At 39.4% G+C, this 21,146-nt stretch overlaps 1 long non-coding RNA gene across 2 annotated transcripts in view; it reads left to right on the top strand.

The window, feature by feature from the left end:
* Positions 1-21,146, top strand: part of LOC132326072 (uncharacterized) — a 45,050-nt gene that overhangs the window by 16,088 nt on the left and 7,816 nt on the right. For both annotated transcript variants that reach the window (XR_009486121.1, XR_009486122.1), the window contains exons 2-3: positions 9,862-9,967; positions 17,377-17,498. This is a non-coding gene — a long non-coding RNA (uncharacterized LOC132326072). The remainder of the gene's footprint in view (positions 1-9,861; positions 9,968-17,376; positions 17,499-21,146) is intronic.

Raw genomic sequence — 21,146 nt, forward strand, 5'->3', positions numbered from 1 at the left:
TCACAGATTCCCCCTGGTGCATTCCACAGCAGCAGATAAGAATTGTTTACAGTTTGTTCCTGAGGCCTCTCAGCTTCTCAGGAGGGAAAAATCCTAAGGAAAGGATTTTTCATAAAACATGTCGGTGACAACCGGTCTTCCATTTTGTGACCATTTTGGGTTCTTCTTGGCCCTGGCTGGGCTCTTGTGCTGCCCAAGGTGGATCCATTGAGGCCTTTTTTCTTTAACTGCTTTATTCTTTAACTCTAGTCCCTGTTCTAGGTCAGCCTTCACAAGGCACCAAAGAGACCACACAGTTAAAGAGATAAGATACCTGTTATCTGTCTTCCATGGGTTTTACACCAGTGAAAGTGAGAAACAAGAGGACTGATTTTTGTTACAAATCCAAGAGCCATCTGCAGGCAGCCCCTGTTACTCTTAGGATTCCATTGCAGCATAAACGTGCTAGGAACTGTGTCTAACATGAGATGGATGCTCAGCAAGTGCTGATGATAGTTCATGCTGCTACAGTTTGAGTACTCCAGATCTGTCTTGTCACAGTGAGAAATTGCTGTTGGCTCTAGGGCAGAAGGCAGATAGGAAAATCAAAGTTTGAGACTCTGTTTCAAACCAGTAGCTCTTCCAAATGTGTTTGCAATTCACATTTTCTATTTCACAAACAATGGGGATACAGAGAATATTTTGGCAAATATAATTTTTTAGAAGGAAGGTCAAGTGATTATGAATGCACTTATAATTTTTCTCTTTTACTGCACAGCAGGGAAGCCATCAGCAATTCTGAGTGCAAGTAAATATTGAAATGCTGCAGTTTGCTTTTGAAGAACCAGTCAAATATTTACTGTTGTATATAGCACCCGCTTTTCCATTACTTGCCTCATTTATTGAATGCTTTAATTATACATTCAGGAAGGTGATTTTGTGTTACAGTAAGCAGTTTAAACTTTGCACTGCAGGAAATTGCAGTTGAAGTTTTAAAGAATTTAAAACAGGATCAAACAAGCTAGTGTGCTGCTCTGAGCCACTAATGCTGCTGTTTTGCTTAGGAAGCTTGGTTGATTTACAATAATCATTGTTTCCTTACAAGGGTGTGGACACACCACCACTTTTTCTTCTTGATGAGTCCACTTCTCTATGAACATCAAGTGGCATTAATGATTGTAATGGTTTAATTACAATTAACTACATTTGATCTTTTTCAGCACATTCCTGAATAAACACCTGGGCAAAGTCATTCCTCCTTTTACACTCAAGTGCCATGGGCAAAGGTTTTAAGGAAAACCTAGAGGGCCTTTATACTGCTGGACCTTGCTATCCAGATGCAGGTATTTCAGTGAAGTTAGGAACAATTGTATGATACAACAATTGCATACCTGTTCTGGTGAGCTCTGCAAAGGGGATGAGAGCTCAAAATGAGGTTAGGATAAAGAGTTGTTGGCTGTTGTACAGGCCACAGCTCTTTTACATGCAAATGGTGTCAATTAGCTGGGTGAGGTTCTTGTATTTGATCCCCTGATCTGTTTGATGCTGAGAGAGGAATGTTATTTTTATCTAGTGGAGCAGTATTTGGTCGCTAGGAAGAGCTTGGACCTTCCTTCTACTGAAGTTTCAGTGCTATGCTGATATGCCCAACAGGAGAATGTTCTGTCAGCATTGCTCTGTAGTCACTCAGAGGAGCTGAGCACACTCCAAAAGTCATTCATTCCTCTGAAAACCTGAATTGCTTTCTGCCAGTGATCTCTAAGGATTAGGGGGGGAGCTTATGGTTACTGCACACCTGCCTCTGCTACCTTGGTTGAGTGTGATTAATCTCAACACAGTAGGGTTTGCACAGAATGATAGTCTTCTCCATAAATGTACTCTGACAATCCCTGGAAATGCATAGTATTTCCCAGAGCTTGATGAAGATGCTAGCAGAATTTGCAAAGTAGCTTTAACTGGAGACTTAATTTTGCAGTTAATCTAGTACAGACTCTGTACCCTGAAGCAATTCCAGGAAGCCATCATGGATCTTGCAGTTGAGACAGTGTACATTCCTTGAAGAAGCTATTGAAGGAATTGGCTTCTTAGAGGCTCAGAATGTAACAAAAGGCAATGCTTCTTTTATTTAGACATTTATGAATGTAAACTGATGTACAGGTCACTGAAAGGGAAAGAATGCCCTAATTTCTCTAATAGGTCTCAACTCGTGGAGAGCTGGTACCAGGATGAGAGTAATGAAGAAATAAATTTCACAGTTGAAGCAGATAATGTGGAAATAGAAAGATAAGGAATTTCTCGAGGAGGAAAGTAAAGTTACACAGACACTGTATTGGTCCATTGTTAAAGGAGTGAGAGGAATATTCAGTGCAGATACCCCTTTTCTGTGCTTACAGTGTATTTCTTAGGGTATTCTAAATGTCTAACAAAGTTCACACTGCAGTAAAGTTTAAACCCCAAGCACCAAGCATTTTGCCTTCCTTACAACATTCCCTGTTGACCCTGCAGATTTCTTGGCAGGAAGCTAATGGAGAACTAAAGCTGATTTTGGAAGAGCACTGACTGCCCTCACTTGCCCTCCTTTTCCTGGAAAACCACGCCAGTGAGGGCTGAGGGATAAGGGAGAGCAGTGGGAGAGGGACGAGCTTCTGTGCCAACTCCTTTGTGCCACTAGGGCAGAGTTCCTGCTCATAATTCAAGCCCTGCTAAGGTGGCTGCTGGAGCATGAACCCTTCTGTAGCTTTCACAGAGCCTAGTCACAATGATTTTGCATAGAACTGATTGCTCTGCTGTTTTTCAAAAGGCAGTGTTCAAGTAAACATACTCATTCTGTGGAAACCAGGAGAACAGCCAGGGAAAGAGAATTTTCTGTAAATATGCATGAAGATGGTGCTGCTCAATAATAATACCAGATAACTGATAATTTTGCACATAATCAGCGCTGTCACTGAGCTAAGTAAAGCCCTTCAGAAATGAGATGAGCAACTGCTTCATCCTATCAGGAAACATTGCTGAAATAGGAGTGGCAAAGGAGGCTGTGATTTGAAAGAGAATGTTCCATTAGGCCACGTAGGTAGATGCATTCGAAACCGAACCATCCGGATGGAGCCGGGTCACTCACAATTGTGAGTGTGTTAAAAAACTCGATTTTGAAAGCAAACTGCCCTTTTTAAATGAACAATCTTTCCTTAAATATACTTGTTGAGAAGGAGTGCTTGAGATTGCTGAAAGAATGACTGGCAAGGGTTTCAGCAAAAGAAGGGATTTAATATTACCCGACAGCACGAAAAGGCTCTTTGGAAATGTTCACTCTGCTACTTACTACAGGGTTAAGGCTCACAGAGAGGAAAAAACAAGAAATGAAGTCCAGTCAGTCAATCCAAGCAGCAATAAACAGAAAACTATCTGTGTGTGTTTAGGTGCCTGTGACAAAAGGAGAGAAAGGGCAAGGATAAAAAGGAATATGGCCTGACAATAGTTTTAACAGCACTCACTAGTACTTCAGTTGTAACTTAATTTAATAAAGGAACAACACTTAACAGCATTTAGTTCAGCTTATGACTTAAATTAAACTTACTTACAGGCCTAACTTCCTTAGATATCTAAAGAATCTAACCATTTGAGAGAGCAGCATTTCTCCCACGTTTGCACAGCAAATGCACACGTGTGTGTGCACGCAAAGAGTCATTGCAAGCTACCACAATTATATGCAGATATAAAACAATATATTTATAAATATATGTTTTACAAACCTTTGGAATTCATAGTGTTATAAAGTGCTTTAAGTGTCTTTGTGAAGTTTTGTTAATGGAAAAGAAATCTAGATTTCAGACATAAAAATATCTCAAGTGGCAGTCACCTCCAGGATTTTTTAGCATTTTTCTTTAGGAGGGCTACTGGCATGTGTAAGTGCATGTGTTTCCAAGGCTTTAGCACCTCAGAACATAGATTGGAAAGGAACCCAAAGCAAGTCTGTCTAAAGCAGGTTTCTCCCTTCCTTAGTAAGAGCTGGATTCAAGGTAATGTTTTTCTGACTGTTGATGTTATAATTACGCAGATTATTTATGGCAGTGTGTAATTTATAGTTCTTATGTTATATGAAACATGAATTTCATTTTTTTTTTAGTTACTGAGGAACACTTAAATTCATACAGAAGCAAAGGATTTTTTTTTTCCCAAAAGCATTTATTTCTTTTCTGAACTGGATGAGCCAGTTCTTTTGACATCACTCAAGCTGACTTGAAATAGAATACTGAAAACAAAACCTCCAGGATTCCATGTGCCAGGATTAAAGGCAAAACAAATAATGCATAGTGCAATCAATATTAGAAGCAAGTGTTTCTCTTGAGACTAGGCCAACAGCAGACAGATAGAGTTCAAGGTACACAAATGTAAGCTTATTAAAAGTAGAAGAAACTAAATAATCTGGGGAATACCTGCTAAATGAAACAATCATCCAGCACACTGATCAAGAAAAAGGCTTAGGGATTATTCTGGAAAAAAAATGTTGAAAACATGATCTTATTGAACTCAGTTTCACTAAAACAGGCAAATTGTATATTAGGTTGTATCAGGAAAATGAGAAGGCAGAAGACCAAGGAAGGTTACTGTAACCACTTAATACAAGCTACCAATCTTGCTGAACACTTTTATTATGTGAAATATGTTTAATAAGGGGGCCGAGCAGGTTGTTGAAATCTCCTTTGTTAGTCTGTCAGTTTAATTTGTTTTGTCATCCAAGCTGGGGATTTGTTCTTCCAGTGATTTGTGCTGCAGGAAAGTTCATTAGGCTTGTTGCTGTTTTCCACCATAGCTGTATGAATAAGGATTTCAATGATGTTGTTGATTTTGATTTTTAATTCTTAAATTATTCTGCATTTTAATCTGGATGCTGTCATGGTCTGAGCCTGGCGAAATGCCAGTGCTTCCATGAGAAAACCTCTTTTCCTGGTATCTGCTGTGAGATGTGATCAGAGACAGAGAAGAGCAGGCTCTAACTTATGATTGAAAGGAAAAAAAACTTTATTAACATAGAACTACAGGGAAAGAAAAAAAAAAACACAGAACACGGGATGAAAACCTTCCAAATTTCCTCCTCCTCCCCCCACCAAATTTCTTAATTCCGCTGCCACCCTTTGGATAATCAATTCTCAGTTCTTTGAGAAGAGAGGAGTCCCTCTTGCACTACAGACTTCACCCAGGAAACAGTCGAAACTTCTCGTGTCTCTGTGTCACGTGTGGCACCGCCCGGAGAACATTTTGCCATCGTGACCTCTTCCTTCCACGTCCAGTGCTCTCACCACTGCACATGGACCAGAGCTGCTTCTAGGGTTTTTCCCTTTAAGGATGCTTTGTCCAGTTCCAAAAAAGAGCACAGTCCCTCTCCTTTTGGGACACCTGTCCCCCCCATGTTTCACCCCCTGGGGCTGAGGGGTCTCTCGAACAGAGATCATCTTCCTCTTCTTCTTCATCAAAGACGGAGGGCACCACCACCACCCTCCTCAGCCGTCGTCTCTGTTCACACACCTTCGCATCACCGCACTCTCCTGGCTCTGAGCCATTGCCTCCCCCTGGAATGCAGTCTCTGTGTCACAGGAACTCAAGGGTTCTGTCCATAGCTATCCAAGAAAAGTCCAGCCAAAAGCCACTCCATCATCTCCTCCCACCTAGAATTCTTCTCAACTTTTCTCAATCTCACCAACTCCAGGAGGAATCAGCATTTGCAAGGTTTCCATCGTCCCAAGAAGGGTTAAAAGTCCCAGGCTCTGCTGGTTTGGTTCATGAACTCCCACGGCTGGCTGCCCTGCTGGGCACCCCCCCCTTCTCCTTCACTCCAGCCGCGCTATCGCAAGCACAGGCTGCTCTCTCTCTCTCCCTCCGGGGGAGGAATGGGGGATGGCTGCCCGAAGCCCTCGCAGTGCAGTGCTCCTCCACCCTTCGGCCCTGGCCTGGCCTACCTCCCTCCGGCCGCATGGCTCCCCTCCCCCCTGCCCAGCTCGGAGCTGGACAGGGGAGAGGTCTCCTTTGGTCCAGGGCCGGAACTCAAAAGAAACTTCAAGTGGGAGTTCACAGCTTTTAACCCCCTGTGTTCTCAGAGGCGTATCCATGCCCTCAGTGGACAAACCAGGTGCCAATATTAAAATCTGGACACCGATTGGCGTGACCACACCATCCCAAAAAAAACTATTTCCTCTCAAACCACGACAGATGCCAAATTAGGTGTACCCTGAAAGTGTAATTTCAGTGTTTTACCATGAATGGGTCTGGTTAATTGGTCCTACCTGGTCTTAGTTCCACTTCTGGAAAATCTCTGCAGGATAATAGCTGCACAGGAGATGAATGTTCCAAACTGCATTCCTCCTCTGCAAATGTGTAGTAGATTAGAGACACAGAAAAACACCTAATTCTGATTCTCTGTTATGCAGTTACATTAGATATTTGAAAAACACATGCATGGTACATTTCTTCACTTATTTCAGGCTGGCAGCTCTTACTTTATTAGATGTCAAGCACCCCCTGTTTTGTCCTCATCTCTATTACAACATTATTTGAAATTCTGGGATATGGCTCTGGAAGCATCCAGAAATGAATAAATGAATATATTATTAATATTTTGATACTGATAGCATCGGTTTTAAAGAAATGGGAAGCAAGCCAAACAGAACAATTTACAAATTGGCAAGGAAAACAAGAAAAAAAACCCAACAATATAAAAGCTCCATGAAGTTCCCAAATGCAGTGGCTGGGCTGCCCCCCAGCAGAGGATGCTCAGCAAGACTTTGCATTCCATCTTCATTTAATTGCTGTTGCCAGTGTCAGTCTGCAGAGCAAAACTGGCTTTTGAACCAATTGCAAAACATCACAAATGGGTTTCTGACTCAGGGAGGTTTGTGCAGATGTCGCCAGAGGATGTTCTGTGAAGGAAATTAATTACAGGTGTTTAATTTCCCATCTTCCCTTCTCATGAACAGCTTTGCATTATGGCCTTTGCATTATTGTCATATGGCAAACTCAGTGCTTTCCTGTGGCTTTGGAAATGCACCTGCTTCTGTATCAGTCATTAGCAAATGGGAAACTCAGCAGCCAGGAGAGCTGAGGTATTTTAGCTTTGTAGCATGTTTTTGCATCTTTGATGGAGGCAACTATAATGTAATCTCTCTCTCTCTTTCACCTCTCCAGGCAAGATATGGCCTGAGTGAGGAAAAAACAGCAAATTGGAAAAATAGATGTTGAGGGAGCAGTGATTGCTGCAGTATTTATGCATGAAAGAAAGTTTTTACCTATAAATCTTACACCCAGGAAATTCTGAATTATGCAAGAGAAACTTCAACTGTGGGAGCATTGCCTTAGCCCAGATTGAATCCAGAGCTTTCTGAAATGATGTTATGTGCAATGCAGGCCAATATCAAATATGGTTAAAACTCACTCTGTTCCTTCCATCCTCAAAAAATAACATTTCTTCAAGGGGCTGATTCTATTCTAGGCAAATAGTGGCAAAATAATGCAATCAGGACATTACTGTTGTTTTTGTAACACCAGGAATTGTATTGTCTCTTATGGACAAAGGAGGAAAAATGGCAATATTCCTTCCTTGAGGGTTTGATTACTGATAAATATGAAGCAGAATACAAGTTACTGAAAATGTTGAGGATTTATCTGCAGAGGCCGGCGGGCAGCCTGGGATGAAGAGATGGAAAGAAAGATGTTTTCCCTAAGGGCTCAGAGGGATGACTGGAATTAGAGTCACCCCTCAGAGTCAGATTTCCTGCTTTTTTTTGGCCTGACCATGGGGCTGAGGGCAGAGCTAAGGATGGGGAAGGATTTACCAGTCCACCCTGTGTCTGTCCATCCTAATACAGGGGTGGCCTTTTGACATTTTGAAAGCCTGGTGTAATTTTTTCTTTTCTTTTAATAAAATCCTTTTTCAGAGCTCCTGGCACTTCTGGTCTCATGAGGAGTAGCCCACACTTGCCCCAGCTGCCTGACCCTGACCACTTCTGCCTCTTGCCACTGTGCAGGGCATCCTGCTGCCTCCTTTCAATGGCACAGTCCTCAATTCCTCAGTATCCCCTCTGCAGGACTTGGAGCCCTGCAAGGACAGTGCCACAACCAGCAGCAGGTAAAAGCAGGCATGCTAAGAAATAATGCTTAAATTCCAAACAACAAGGCAGGAAATTCCTAAGGAGGAAGAGGGAATGCAAGAGGGATGGTGCAGAGACATGTTTTATCCTGAGATAGAGATTAAGTATATAATTTTAATAGACACAGCCTCTGACTGCACCCTTATTGACTTGTGATGTTTGTCCTGTTGAATCCCAGTGACCATGCCTGGGGAGAAGAAAAAGCTTCTGTGTTCTCCATATTTCACAAAGGAAATTTCACTGTCTTTTTAGATATTGTTTGTAAGACTTGAAAAACTGCAGAGGCTGGGGGAGCATGGAAATAACAAGATGGGCTTTGCCCTTTTAAAGTGTATCCAATGCCATTTTTTTTATATTGAGTCTTATAGAAAAAAATGGAAATCTCATACTCCATATACCTCCCACTGCTACTAGAATCTGTTTTTTACTGGGCTACATGAGAATGGGGTCATGGCATACTGTGTTTAACAAACTAGGATGCTATTTTTGAGAAAATTCTTCCTGACTCCCTCCTAGGATTTGTTTTATGTAGTGATAGATTGAATTGACACATCCCTACAAATACTATCTCTTACTGAGACACAAAAAAAGCTGGTCACACTCAAAATTTATTTGCCTTTAGCTCTGGATTCTACTGGTTATTCCTGAAACTTCAGAGTTTTACTTCCAATGTCCAGCGTGGATTCACTTAAGTTTATATCATTTTTAAAATTTTTTTTTCCCTCTGGATGGTTTCCATTCATACATCTTAGCCAACACTCCTAATGTCTGCAGTGCATGGCAAGTATGTGCTTCCTGCAGCAGAATTAGAAGTTATCCTTTAGCATAAAATACCCATTAGTCCAAGGCAATTGTATATAACACTCTTTTGGTACCAAGTTATAGCAGGCCCTTGACACTTATTAGTTGTTAATATGATTTAGAAGAGTAGTACCATCCATTTTCAAAGTAATTTCTTATTTTTTTTATTTTTTACTATGGTAATTCAGGTTTTGAAAAATCCTTGAGTGCCTGATTGCATATGTTTTGAGGTCTTTTTGTGTGTGGGAAGAGTATTAGTTTCTATAGCAGAGCATGGAATGGATAAAAAAGGCAGTGACTTGTTATGTATTATTAAATTATATGCAAAGGCTTAGAAACTATCCAGAATATTATTTAAAACCATATAATAATGTCATTGTAATGTTTGCTGCTATCAAAGAACTTAGTACAGGAGCAGATTTACCCTGGATTTTGTTGGCAGAAGAAAATGGAGAGAGGGGGACTTCAGTAAGATTTGGGTCTTAAAATTCTGATTCTTCTTCTTCTGAAAATGATGAGGTGACCAACTTTTCATTGAATTTTATGATGCCATTTGCTCTTGTCATGTTTGTGTGATTTTTTTTTTTTTTTTTTGCTTGAGATAACCCACATGCTATTTACAACTCATTGACAGAATCCAAGGTATGTGCCCTTTTTTAGTTGAAAAAAAAAAAATTGCAAGTAGGGCCTAGGACTGATTTCAATATAAATTATTATTTTTTTCTGCCTCTGATTGTATGTTCACATCCTGTGTTTCTTCTAGCATGTATTTTTTTGTCCCTGGTAAACTCAGCTTGTAGTGGAAATGATGTCCCTTCCTACAGGTGCTTGGTTCTAGGTCTGATGTAGGATTTCTGCAAGATGTTGGTAGTGCAGCCAATAACACATGAACACCACATGTTACAATAATCACATTCTTGTCCATGGATTTCCTATTTTTCAGGAAACTGGAGCCTCTGATATTAATTTGTCATCAGCTTTGTGAACAGTTGTCATTGGACACTTGGAAAATGCAGCATTTTGCTTTCCCTCATTGCTCAGAAGAACAGGTGAGTGTAGAAAAGAACTACCTTGTAATGGCTCTGACAGTTCATTTTAATTCTTCTTCATCTGGTCTTATTACTTTTATTATATTATAATTATTTAATATATTACTTATAAGCATTTTGTGTGCTTACTTGGGTTCAGTTGGGTGGATTTTATTACGTTGGTGTGTCTGATTCTTCTGGTTTCAAGTCACAGTTAATTCATAAACCCCTAAATTTCCAGTGCTGTTGTGTGAACATAGATGCCATGTAAGCCCATATCTGTTTCCATTCCATGCATGTGGAGCTGAAATGGATTTGGAATCTTTATCTTGTGCCCCTGACTGCTTCACTTGCCTTTTAATCTCTCTCTCCAGGATTTGCAGTGGCTTTTCAGTTTCATGGAGCATTGTGAGTAACTGCCATGAAAAAAAAAAAAAAAGAGCTCAGAAGAAGTTCTCTTTTATGGTTCTCTTTTTCCCCATGTGGAGCTCCACTTCAGGCCTGACACAGAGCTTCTTATTTTCCCAGACATACTCCATGGCTGGAGAAGAAGTCTGTGCTGCAGTGCACTGAATGCCAACATTAGGTTAGGGAATGTGTAATGGCAGAGTATCAGCACTGCCCAAGGGAGAAATCTCCCTGTAAATTTCTGTTCTGAAGTACAAAAGTATAGAATCCAGGAGACCAGCCATAATGTGTGACATTAAAACATGCTTTCCTGAAGTTTACAAAAGTCATCTGTTCCTTTTTATCAAGTTTTCTCCATAAATCCAATCTTTGTAGTGCAAAAGTAGTGCACATTTATTGTGTGTCGTGCACATTTAATGCATGACAATAAATCTCTCAAAAGGAAGGATTTACAGGGAGAGCTGACAAAATGAAAGTATTCAGATATTAATGGCATGATAATTTCAGCCCACGTCACTGCAGTAGACTGGGAGATTTTAGTTAGAAAATTCACATTTTTAGATTTAGTTTTGACGTTTTTGAGCAAACTATTCATATTTAAAAGGCATAAGTTAAAGTCCAGAATATGAAGACCACTTCAGGCACAGAGGAGATGTGACTAAGATTAAAATAATAGCATTTCTGTTTGGATGCAGCAGCACAAGACCTTAACTCTGTGCTGCTTCCAGTAACATATTTGGACCGTGAGAATTTTTGGTGGGAAGAAATTCTTATTAGAAAATCTAAGATAAATCCATGTATTTAAAATACTGAAAGTATTTTCCCCTTTACTTCTCTAAAACTTTCATTCATGGACTTCAGTTGTGGTTCTGGGCTTAACAGTCCTCCATGCACTAGAAGAAATTTCAGCTTATTTAATCCCAAGTCATTTTGGTATCTATTGCAAAGGTAAATGAGGAGTTTGCAATGTTGCATGCTCTCTGCATAGTGTGCAACTGGAAAATAACAATGCCTATTAAAAGTAAGTTAAAACTGTCAAAACTAAAGAAATTAATGTTTAATGTTTTAAATCTTAAAAGTGCATTTGGTATCTATTAAAAACAGAACTAAAAATATATAATTGATTTCATTTTAAAATTAAAAAATACACTAAAATAAAATAGGAAAAGATAATATTGAAAATATATTCAAAGAATTGCATCCTATTTTCTTGCTCCTGAGAGAATTTTAACTTTTAAAATAATGCTAGCAAAGGATCATTGATGAGCTTTCATCTATTGATAGTATTGTTAAAGGCAGTCACTGAGATAGGGATTTGGATAATTTTAGAGATGAATGACATACAGTTCTAAAAAATGCAAATTCTTCCCATGTGAACAGCTTTAATAATAACTCAAGAGTAGGATAAAAACCTTAAGTCTTCTGTACTGCATGTCTGCAACAAGAATTATAATTAGACTTTTTATTTTTGAGTTGTACAAAACTGAATTTACACTTATGAGTTCGAAACCACAGAAGATGTCCTTGTAAAATCAGAAAACAGTGCACATGGTGCAGCTGTCCTTAGAGTGGATATAGGCTTATAATGAATTTCAGGGCCTTTTTTCATATTTCATGCACACAGAAAGAGCTTTTATTGCCTTCTGAGGAGCAGCAGATTGCAAAGGGTTAATCCAGTTTGAGGGTTGCTTCTAAAAGATACTGAAGCTGAAATGAAACAATATCAATATCAAAAAACTTTTTACTCTTTTTGTAGTAGAATAGGATTAGTTATATGCAATAGTTCTTGTTTTGTGGTAGTTTAAATATCTGTGCCTTTTCATTTGACTTAGATGTATTTAATGATTAGTTTGCAAAAAAAAAAAAAAAAAAAAAAGAAAAGCCATCTTTCTAGATAGACTGAAAAGTAAAAATTGGTGTGGCCAGGCTACAGGCAACCTTACTGACTCAAAATTCAAATGTGGGAAGTGTAGGATCTACTTTTTTACCAGACATTTTGTGTATAGCTTTCAAAGTTGTTTTTTTTTTGGGTTTTTTTTCTGGTTTTTTTTTTTTTTTTTTTCTCTGTGTTTTTCTCACTAACCCAATTAAGCATCTTTCTCAAGACATGCTGTATGAATTACTGGATGAAATCTGTAGAACTCAGTTTTCTCCTTATAGCTGGACTGTGTTTTACACAATGCATGGAATAGATACTTTCCTTTTCACCTCCTGCTGGATTGCCTGTACAAAAGCTGTCATCAAAAGCCAAGATTTAAGAGCAGAATGTGCTCTGGTGAGAATACAGGGAGGAGCATCACTCTGAGGCAGAGCTGGGGGTGCAATCACTCCTAAAGTTTCATTTCAGTCCCCAAAGTGGCTCCTAGGAAAGTCACTAGAAACAGATTGGCTTAGGGGCAGTTTTTCACAGCCCAAAAAGGGAAGGGTCAAGAGCTGTTCTGTTTTTTCACCTGTCTGTTTTCATGCATAACTGCAAAATAAAAAATCTGTCAGTCAGCTGTGAGTCACACCCCCAAGGCTGCTGTGTGTCCAAGCGATGCGTGCAGTGGGAGCCCAGGAGCTGCAGAAAGCTGACTCCTGCAAGGAGCTGAAGCCACAGAAATTCCACAGCTGCCTCCTGCCCTCAAATCAGCTTAGAGTGGTTAAAAAAGTTTCTCAGTTAAAAAAGTAACAAGATTTAATAGAAGAAAGTCAGCTGAATATGAGGAGTTGATATTCTTTTTCTATTCCTATGTAATATCAGATAATAGTTAGAAAGTGATTACATTTTAACTAAAGGAATTAAACAAAGCTCCAAAAACATAAATTAGAACTTAACTATGCCATTAAACCCCAATTTAATTAGCAAGCCATCATTGCTAGATAATAAAGACCTAATACAAAATGCACAACAATTTCTTGTATACACGGGAAAAAAAAAGGCAAGCAGTAAATTTCATTGAGCAGATGACTTTCTTTTACATCAGTAGAGGAAAAAAATGCTGAGAGGATGTTTTAGTATGTAATGAGGATGAGGAATTAATACAACAGTTGGACAGTCCATATTTAGCCATAAATGATTTTATAGTTAAGGAAGATCTAGGAGATACCAGAAGAATAATAACAGAAGAAAACGTATGCACTGGATTTTCTTGGCATGAAATTTTTTAGGGCCAAAATAGCCAGCTAAGTTATAGTATTTATTAAGTTAACACACCTTAGAATTTATTCATAATTCCAGAAGAAAACAGTGAGTTGAAGGCTTCACCAACTTCTGACAAGCCTTTCTGGCATGTCATAAGAATACACAGCATGAGTGTATATTAAAAGGTGTTGGTTTTCCTGAGAGAAAAATACTCTTCAGGCTGATTAATACAATTTTGTTCTGCTGGATTTGTGTGCTAGCTGGGTAGAACCTGCCTCAAGTTTTGCAGATGCCAGCAGTCATTTGATGACTGCAGTTTGCTGCTGCTTTTTGGTTTTCTGTCAGAACTTCAGCTTGTCCCTGCCATGTTTGCAGCACGTACCAGGAAGGATCAGAATCTTTGTACTTCTGGATGTCTTTGAATTAATATTGCTGTAGGCAGAACTTGCCTTGGTGGTGCAGCCCAGTACAGGTTTTTTGGCATGGTACCACCAAGACCAAGTCCTGCAGGAACCAGCAAAAATAGATTTATCTAATTGCAGTTTCCTCACCTCTGAGATGTGGCTGGTGCCAGTAGATGGCAGTCTGGTACTTTGCTTCTACCCGCAGTCAGCTGATGCAATGATCCTTTTAATTTGGATACAGTGAATACTGGAGCTAAAAGAAATGATTTTTAGCTTGATAATTCCCACGGTTTTGCTTCCTTCTGTGCCCTCATTATCAAGGTGCTGGCAGGAAGTCCACCCCTCTGCTTTCTCCTCTGCCTGATGCCAAGATTGCAACTTTTACCTTCCAACCACGTCTGTGTGGAGCTGAGAGCAGGTGCCTGAAAGTTGCTGCGCAGCCTGTCCCCCTGGCACTGGCAAGACTAGATAATTTATAAGCTTCATGTTTTAAAACTCATTCTGTCTGAGTAATTTTAATCACCCTACCTGCAATTCTCCCTGTAGCATCACGAGGTCAGGCACCCTCCTGCCTGAGTGGCTGCGTTGTGTTGATGGCTGGGGGTGAAACAGTTCCCTGCTCAACCACAGAAGCATAAGGAATGTAATTTGTTCTTCAGGCCCAGCTCTTACAAGCTGTTAGGCACACACACAGCTTCAGGCAAGTGAGTTGGAGGTGCTCATGGATTGAGTTATCTGTACATTTATGGGGTCTTGGGGCAGGGCTGGGGCATTGTTTGTAAATTGGTCTGTAGGACCCTTCTGTTGTAAAGGGTGCCCCACGAAGGCAGGAATGATGAATCTGACTCCATCTTATCAGAAGGTTAATTTATTATTTTAATATACCATATTATATTGAAGAATACTATACTAAAGAATACAGAAAGGAGACTTACAGAATGCTAAAAAGATAATAATGAAAACTCCTGACTCTCTTGGCCCTGATTGGCCAATGAGTGAAAACAACTCACACCAGAATCCAATGAAACAATCTCCAAACACATTCCAAAGGAGCAAAACACAGGAGAAGCAAATGAGATAAGAATTGTTTTCCTTTTCTCTGAGGCCTCTCTTGCTGCCTTTCAGCTTCCCAGGAGAAAACCCTGGGCAAAGGGATTTTTTCAGAGAATGTGAATGCCACACCCTTCAGCATACTTCTATCACTGTGGATACACAGAGTTACTGTATTAACACAAATGATGGCATTTGGGGGAAGAATATATTGATATATCAAATCTTTTTCTAATGCACTTCCCATTCTGTCTAGATGTGACTTTAGACTGGAGGCAAAGCTGGTCATGTATATTATATACTCTGAGTGAAATTTTATTTACATGGAAGTGCTTCTTCTGAAACCACATGGTGAACACCAGAGAGCAATGAACAGATTTACCTGATGAACTGATACAATCAAGGTCCAGGTTTGCCTGCTTTTTTGGCTTTACCTCTCCCTGAGCTGCTTTAACATTGTAACTTTAGTTGGCATTAAACTACCACTTTGGTGTTTTCTGAAAGGTTAAGAAAAAGCTAAATATGGGCTTAAAACAGACATTGACAGGTCACAGTATGTCCACAGAATAGAGTAGGCTTCATAACACCAGTAAATTTTCTATTTAATGTTGGGGTGGATGAGAATGTGCATAGATGTACTCTGCCAGCCATCCCTTCACTGTTGCTGTGAAAGCATCTTAATCTGAAAATGCAGTGAGATCAACTGAATTATATCATATTATATGATATATATATATATAATTATGTCATATCTAACCCTGTAATTAGTGGTTTGGAAACCAAATGGACTTCAGAGTGCAAAAAATGTGGGCATATTTTATCTCAGTATGAAGGTATTGTGCAACATTTTCTTGCTGGTAAGATGCCTTTACTGGTGTAACTGGAGGGAATATTTGTACTATTTGTACACACCTGCAAGTGCTGTTGCAGAATCAGTCACTGGATTGGTGTAGCATGTCAGGCCTGGGCAGTTGATATAATGCACAACAATAATCACCATTTTTGTGATTAAAAAACAGGTGACCACCCCTAATGCTAATGGGTTCTTGCCTCACAAAAGAAATACCAATTAAGGTTCTTATGAATTATTTATACATTATTACTCCTCCTCCTCCCCATTAGATTCTAAATCGAGGGTTAGCCATAGATCAGAGTTCTGTGTGGAGATCTGTAACCCTTCTGAGCTGCACATGCACTCATTAGCTGCAGGCACATTTGCACATGGGCTGGATTTCTCTCCTGAAGCTGCCAGTCTGTTAAATAAAGACCAGGTTCCATCCTCAAAGCCCTGCTGCCGCTGTGTTGCTTCCTACAGGAATGTGCATTTTTATGTTTCTAAAAGCTGTCTCAGCCCAAGGATTCTCTCTCAGGTTTGAGGAAATGACCAGCTGTCAAATTAACAGCAGCAAGGGTTGCTTTTTATTTTACTTTGATTTCAGGCAATTAGTATTCAGCCTCTAGCAGTAGTCTTATTATCCACAAAATTTTAAAGAAATTTGCCATACTCCATGTGTGTGTGTGCTGCCAAGATCTTCTGGCTGTGTGAAAGAAATGAGCAGCCTTTGGGGCCAAGTTTCACTGGCTCTTTCTGTCAGGTGATGCTGAAGACATTACAAAGGCATTGCAGACTTTGGGATCAGTTTGACTGTAATGGCTTGTGAAAAAAATAAACACCAAGAAAACCACAACAAACCATAACTAGTAATATTTAGCCATTAAATGGAGAGTTCTCATAGAGAATTTTTGGTTGAAACAAGCTTTACATTGTTTGAAGCAAAAACAGAACCTGCCTTTGCATGAAAAGTGTGTGCAAGTGACCTAGAAATCCTTGGAGGAAAAAAATGCTCTGCTTTCCCCCAAAATAACTGAGGAGCAGAGAAAAGCCTTCATTTGCTCTTTCTTCCCCAAACATTTCCATGTCTGGTACTTTACTGGGGTCTTTTATTTGTTAATAATTGTTTTGATTTCTGTTAAAAGTCGGTTTAGTTGCACTGTTGAGATTCCAGGATGTGATCTTGTCTGTGTGATGTGTTCTGTGGGTACTCTGACTGCTGCTATTGGTTTGACAGCCAGAGAAATGTTGGTTCTCTTTTTCTTAATGAATTCTGGAAGGTATTTCTCCTTTTTATCCTTTCTGAATTAGATGAAGGAGGGGAAAACTGGGGAGGCAGACAGGCTACAATGGAAAGTTAATCAGAAATCAATCTTGTGACAGTTATAACTGTGCTAGGGATGAGTAAAATATTCAAAAATAACAGATTCTCACTATTACTGGCTTGGCAGACAAAGTTTGGGGTCAAAGTGCTGTTGCCAGTGCTTGGAAGCTCTCAGTAGTACAAAAGTTGCTGATATAATCCTGACAGCTCTGGGATTTTGCATTCCTTAGTAAATCCTGTCTCAGATGTCAGGGTTTGGATTTTATTTTTCCCTTTCCCTCTTAACAGTATGTTTACAGGATTCACAACAATATCTCGGGATTTGTTCTTCTTGTAAAGCCAGTAAGAGTGATGTGGTTAATCTTCTTCACTGTGCTCCAAATGTACACCCTGTTCCTCAGACTGCCTAAGTAAGTATTTAGTATTAACCAATATACATCTCCTTGTTGTCTTCTTGGCATCCTACTTTCCCAACTCTCATTTTTGTAATCATAGTGATACATGTATTATGAATGTCACTTTTATAGCACCTAATCTAGTGTGGTATTAGCATAATCTCCTTTAATTTTTATGTTCTTAAATATTTTTTTCTTCCCTCTTTTTTAATGTGAAAAAGACCCAATTGGATAAAAGTTGAAGAAATTCACATATTCTTTTTAGTTTTCTCTCCTGGCTACTGTCTTACCACACAGCAGCAACTGTTGAAAAAGAAGTGCTGGAAGGAAGGCAGCTTTTTTTTTTAGAGAAACCTGAGTTTACTGCACACAGTTCTCTCCATTGAAATGCTAAAAGGCACAGCTTTTCAGCACTCACCTCCCTGTCCATTGAAAACAGAGTTCCCTTTTCCTGTTATTTTATCCACAGATTCAGTATCTTACCCTTTTCCAAATTGAATTTTGTAAGCCACTTATCTGCCCATGATTTTAGCTTAGCCAAATCCATGAGAATTTCATTGCTTCCCCATTGTGCATTTGTTGACTCACCCGTTCCGTACGATCAGCACTTTTCATCGCTTCCCTGCATTTCCCCCTCTCGTGTTGATAAAGCAAACAAAATCAATACTAATATTCAAGTGCTCCACAAGTCAGCTCCTTCCACTTGGGCCTGCCTCTAGTCAATAAGTACATTCTGGCTCTCTTGTGCTTGCTGGTTTTTATGCTCCCAAGCACCTCATCTCTTATGTCTCACACGTTAAAGTGAATACAGGGCAGTAATTTGCAGCAATCATGAGAAGCTGGATGCTGCTTAGAGTCAGGTCTCCAAAAGGCTGAATAAAAGGTTATGGCAGCCTTTTAAAAAGCAGAGAAATTTAGAGGGGTTATCCCTAGAGTTCACCTGTAAAGAACAGAAGAGCACACCTGTTCCCTGTTTATTTATTCCTGTCTCCATATTACAAGGCTCTTTTGTATAGCCCACATATACATACATATATATATACATGATAAGGCATGATGATATTGGCTATTCCTGAGAAAGATGGTTTGGTTTTAATATCAATTGTCATGGTTACATGCCTCCATGATGATATTCTGTCAAGATCCAGCTCAAGATACTCTACACCAACACGGCAGGTTCCTGACATTTGTGCGACCACGGCACAACTTTTAATTCAAGTAAGTGATAGACTTGTGGTTAGTCCTTGCATTGATCCCTGAAGAAATCAGGCAAACAGCATCAAACTGCTGCTTTTGCTTTCTACAGAGCAGACCCAGCCTATTTTCCAAGATATTTAAAATCAGTACAGAAATAAATGTCTTACAAATCATAAAATGTTACGTTGCAGCAATGTAATCATGTTTTACCTGGCATTTAATATGAAGCCTACTTAATTCAGGCTCCAGCTCAAATAAGAGTTCTCAGTCAATGAATCTATGAGAAAAGAGCTTGTGAAAGAAGGAGAAAGATTTATGTATGCCTTTCTTTTTGCTAAAATGAATGAAAATACCTGGCATGAATGAATATGTTCTAGGAATTTCATTTTGAGCAAGGGCTGGATGCTGACATGACAGTTACCTTTAAGGAGGGTGCTTGGTCTTATTGTACCAGGCATTTTACAAAAAGAAAGAAAAAAAAAAATAGTGGGGCAGAGTCTACCCTTAGAAATAAAGAGTTTCAGTAAGAAAGAAGAGAAAGTCTGGAAGCCAGGGGAAGGAAGCATCAAGATGTGACATAAGCTGATTACAGTCACACTGTAAAGGAGTTTTATTTATGTCCCTTGAAATATAATATTTTAAGACAGCCTTCAGAAAGGGCTGAGAGATCCATATCTTCATGAAGCCTAGCCTATTATATCCAGTTGCAAGTACAAATCAAACAGAATTTCAACAATGCCCTTTGAACTCCACGATAAATTCTAGACACAGAAGAGATGCTATCTTTTAATTTTCACAATATGGATGTTCTCTTCCCATCTATAACAAGCTGATGTACTTTTTGTCTGATAGCAACAAGCCTGTCTATTGGAAATAATGCCTAAAAGATCTTCTAGTGAAAAAATATACCAGATGAGGTGCTGGTTTTCATGTTGCAGGCATTATGGGCTGAATTTATTCGCCTCCAATAAAAGAAGAAAGCAAAGAAAGCCTGTACTTATGCTTCACCAGAAGGAGTTCACTGTCTAAAACTGTCTTATTTTTGACATTTATCTGACTCAGTTTTAAGGCATTATTACTATAGGGTGAGCTGGTAATCTTTGTCATTATTTCAGGACTGTCTTCGGGGTCTCTGGACAAGATAAGAAACAGGGTAACAGCAAAAAGCTCAGTCTAGCATTGTGTAAGCGTTTGCATTTTCACAGTTACTCTTCTTATGGCTGTTGTTCTCCCCCTGAACTGCACAGCTTATTTGTATTTGTCAGCAAAAAAAAAAAAAAAAAAGAAAATTGTTTTTTAAAGGTGCATTTGGGTTTTTCCTCAGGACAGCCTCTTGGCTGTGCTCACTGGCAGAAACGCCTCCTGGGTTTTGCATCACATTTGGACTGGGAGATCCATCCAGTCAGGCATCTGATTCAGTATTCTGTGCTCTGTTTCCTAATATTTGATTGAAGTGTTGGACTCCCTCTCTTCATAAACCCATCATTCACAACTACTGTGCTCTTCCATCCAGGAATAATCAGTGTCAGCACTGATAGGAACAAGAAGACTGACAGTCACCTCACTGAAAGCACTTCTTGGCTTAGCAAACCTAACTGTATTCAGTGTATTTCAGTGAAAATAAATCCAATTTCCCTGATAAACCTGTTTTGAGGGGCTGTATTTAGTCAGGAAATAAGATTAAAAATAATTCAGATACTCTCATAATTGCATAATGCATCACATTTAACATATATTTAACCAAAGTTTAGCTACCATTATAATTTTCTGTGCACTATTAAGTCACTACTGCTGCCAAAGTGGGCAACCACAGAGCACCTAACCAGCTAGCAAAGAAAATAACCACAAACTAATTTACTACTGTGTGTATCTTAAGATATTTCAGCCCAATAGGATTTCACAAAGGGAGCAAACACAAACTATGCTGTACTATGAGAAATATCCTGGCTGCCTTTTTAACAGAGGCAGACCAGCAGTGCTGAAGCAGGTCTTGGCTTTGAAATTTTCAGAGTCAGTCGACAGATGACCGCTGTTGAAAGCCCCACACTGCTCTTTAATCAGAAGGTAAATCCATAAGTGATGGAGACCAAGAGCACCACAAGTCACTCCTGAGTGTTTTTGTGACACAGCAGTAATGAACCCTCCATTCTGAGGTTCATTAATGACATGGTTGAATTAGTTGCTGGCTGTACCTTAAAATAATTCCTTTTGTTCCAGATGCACTTAGCCAGGTCGTGTCAGCTGCTTTGAGATTGTAATTGGCTTAGCTGCTCCCAGTGAGGGACACTTCTCCAGTTTTTATAGCAGCTGACCTGTCTCATACACTGAATGGTGTTCTCTGGCTTTTTGGTCAGAGACACAGTAAATTAAATCACTCAGATTAAAGCAGACTCTTACTAGTAACGTGTTCTGTGGGCGCCTCCTGATCTCATACAAAATGCAAAGAAAATAACAATTTATATACTT

The sequence above is a fragment of the Haemorhous mexicanus genome, chromosome 4, assembly GCF_027477595.1.
Source record: "Haemorhous mexicanus isolate bHaeMex1 chromosome 4, bHaeMex1.pri, whole genome shotgun sequence".
Taxonomy (NCBI): domain Eukaryota; kingdom Metazoa; phylum Chordata; class Aves; order Passeriformes; family Fringillidae; genus Haemorhous; species Haemorhous mexicanus.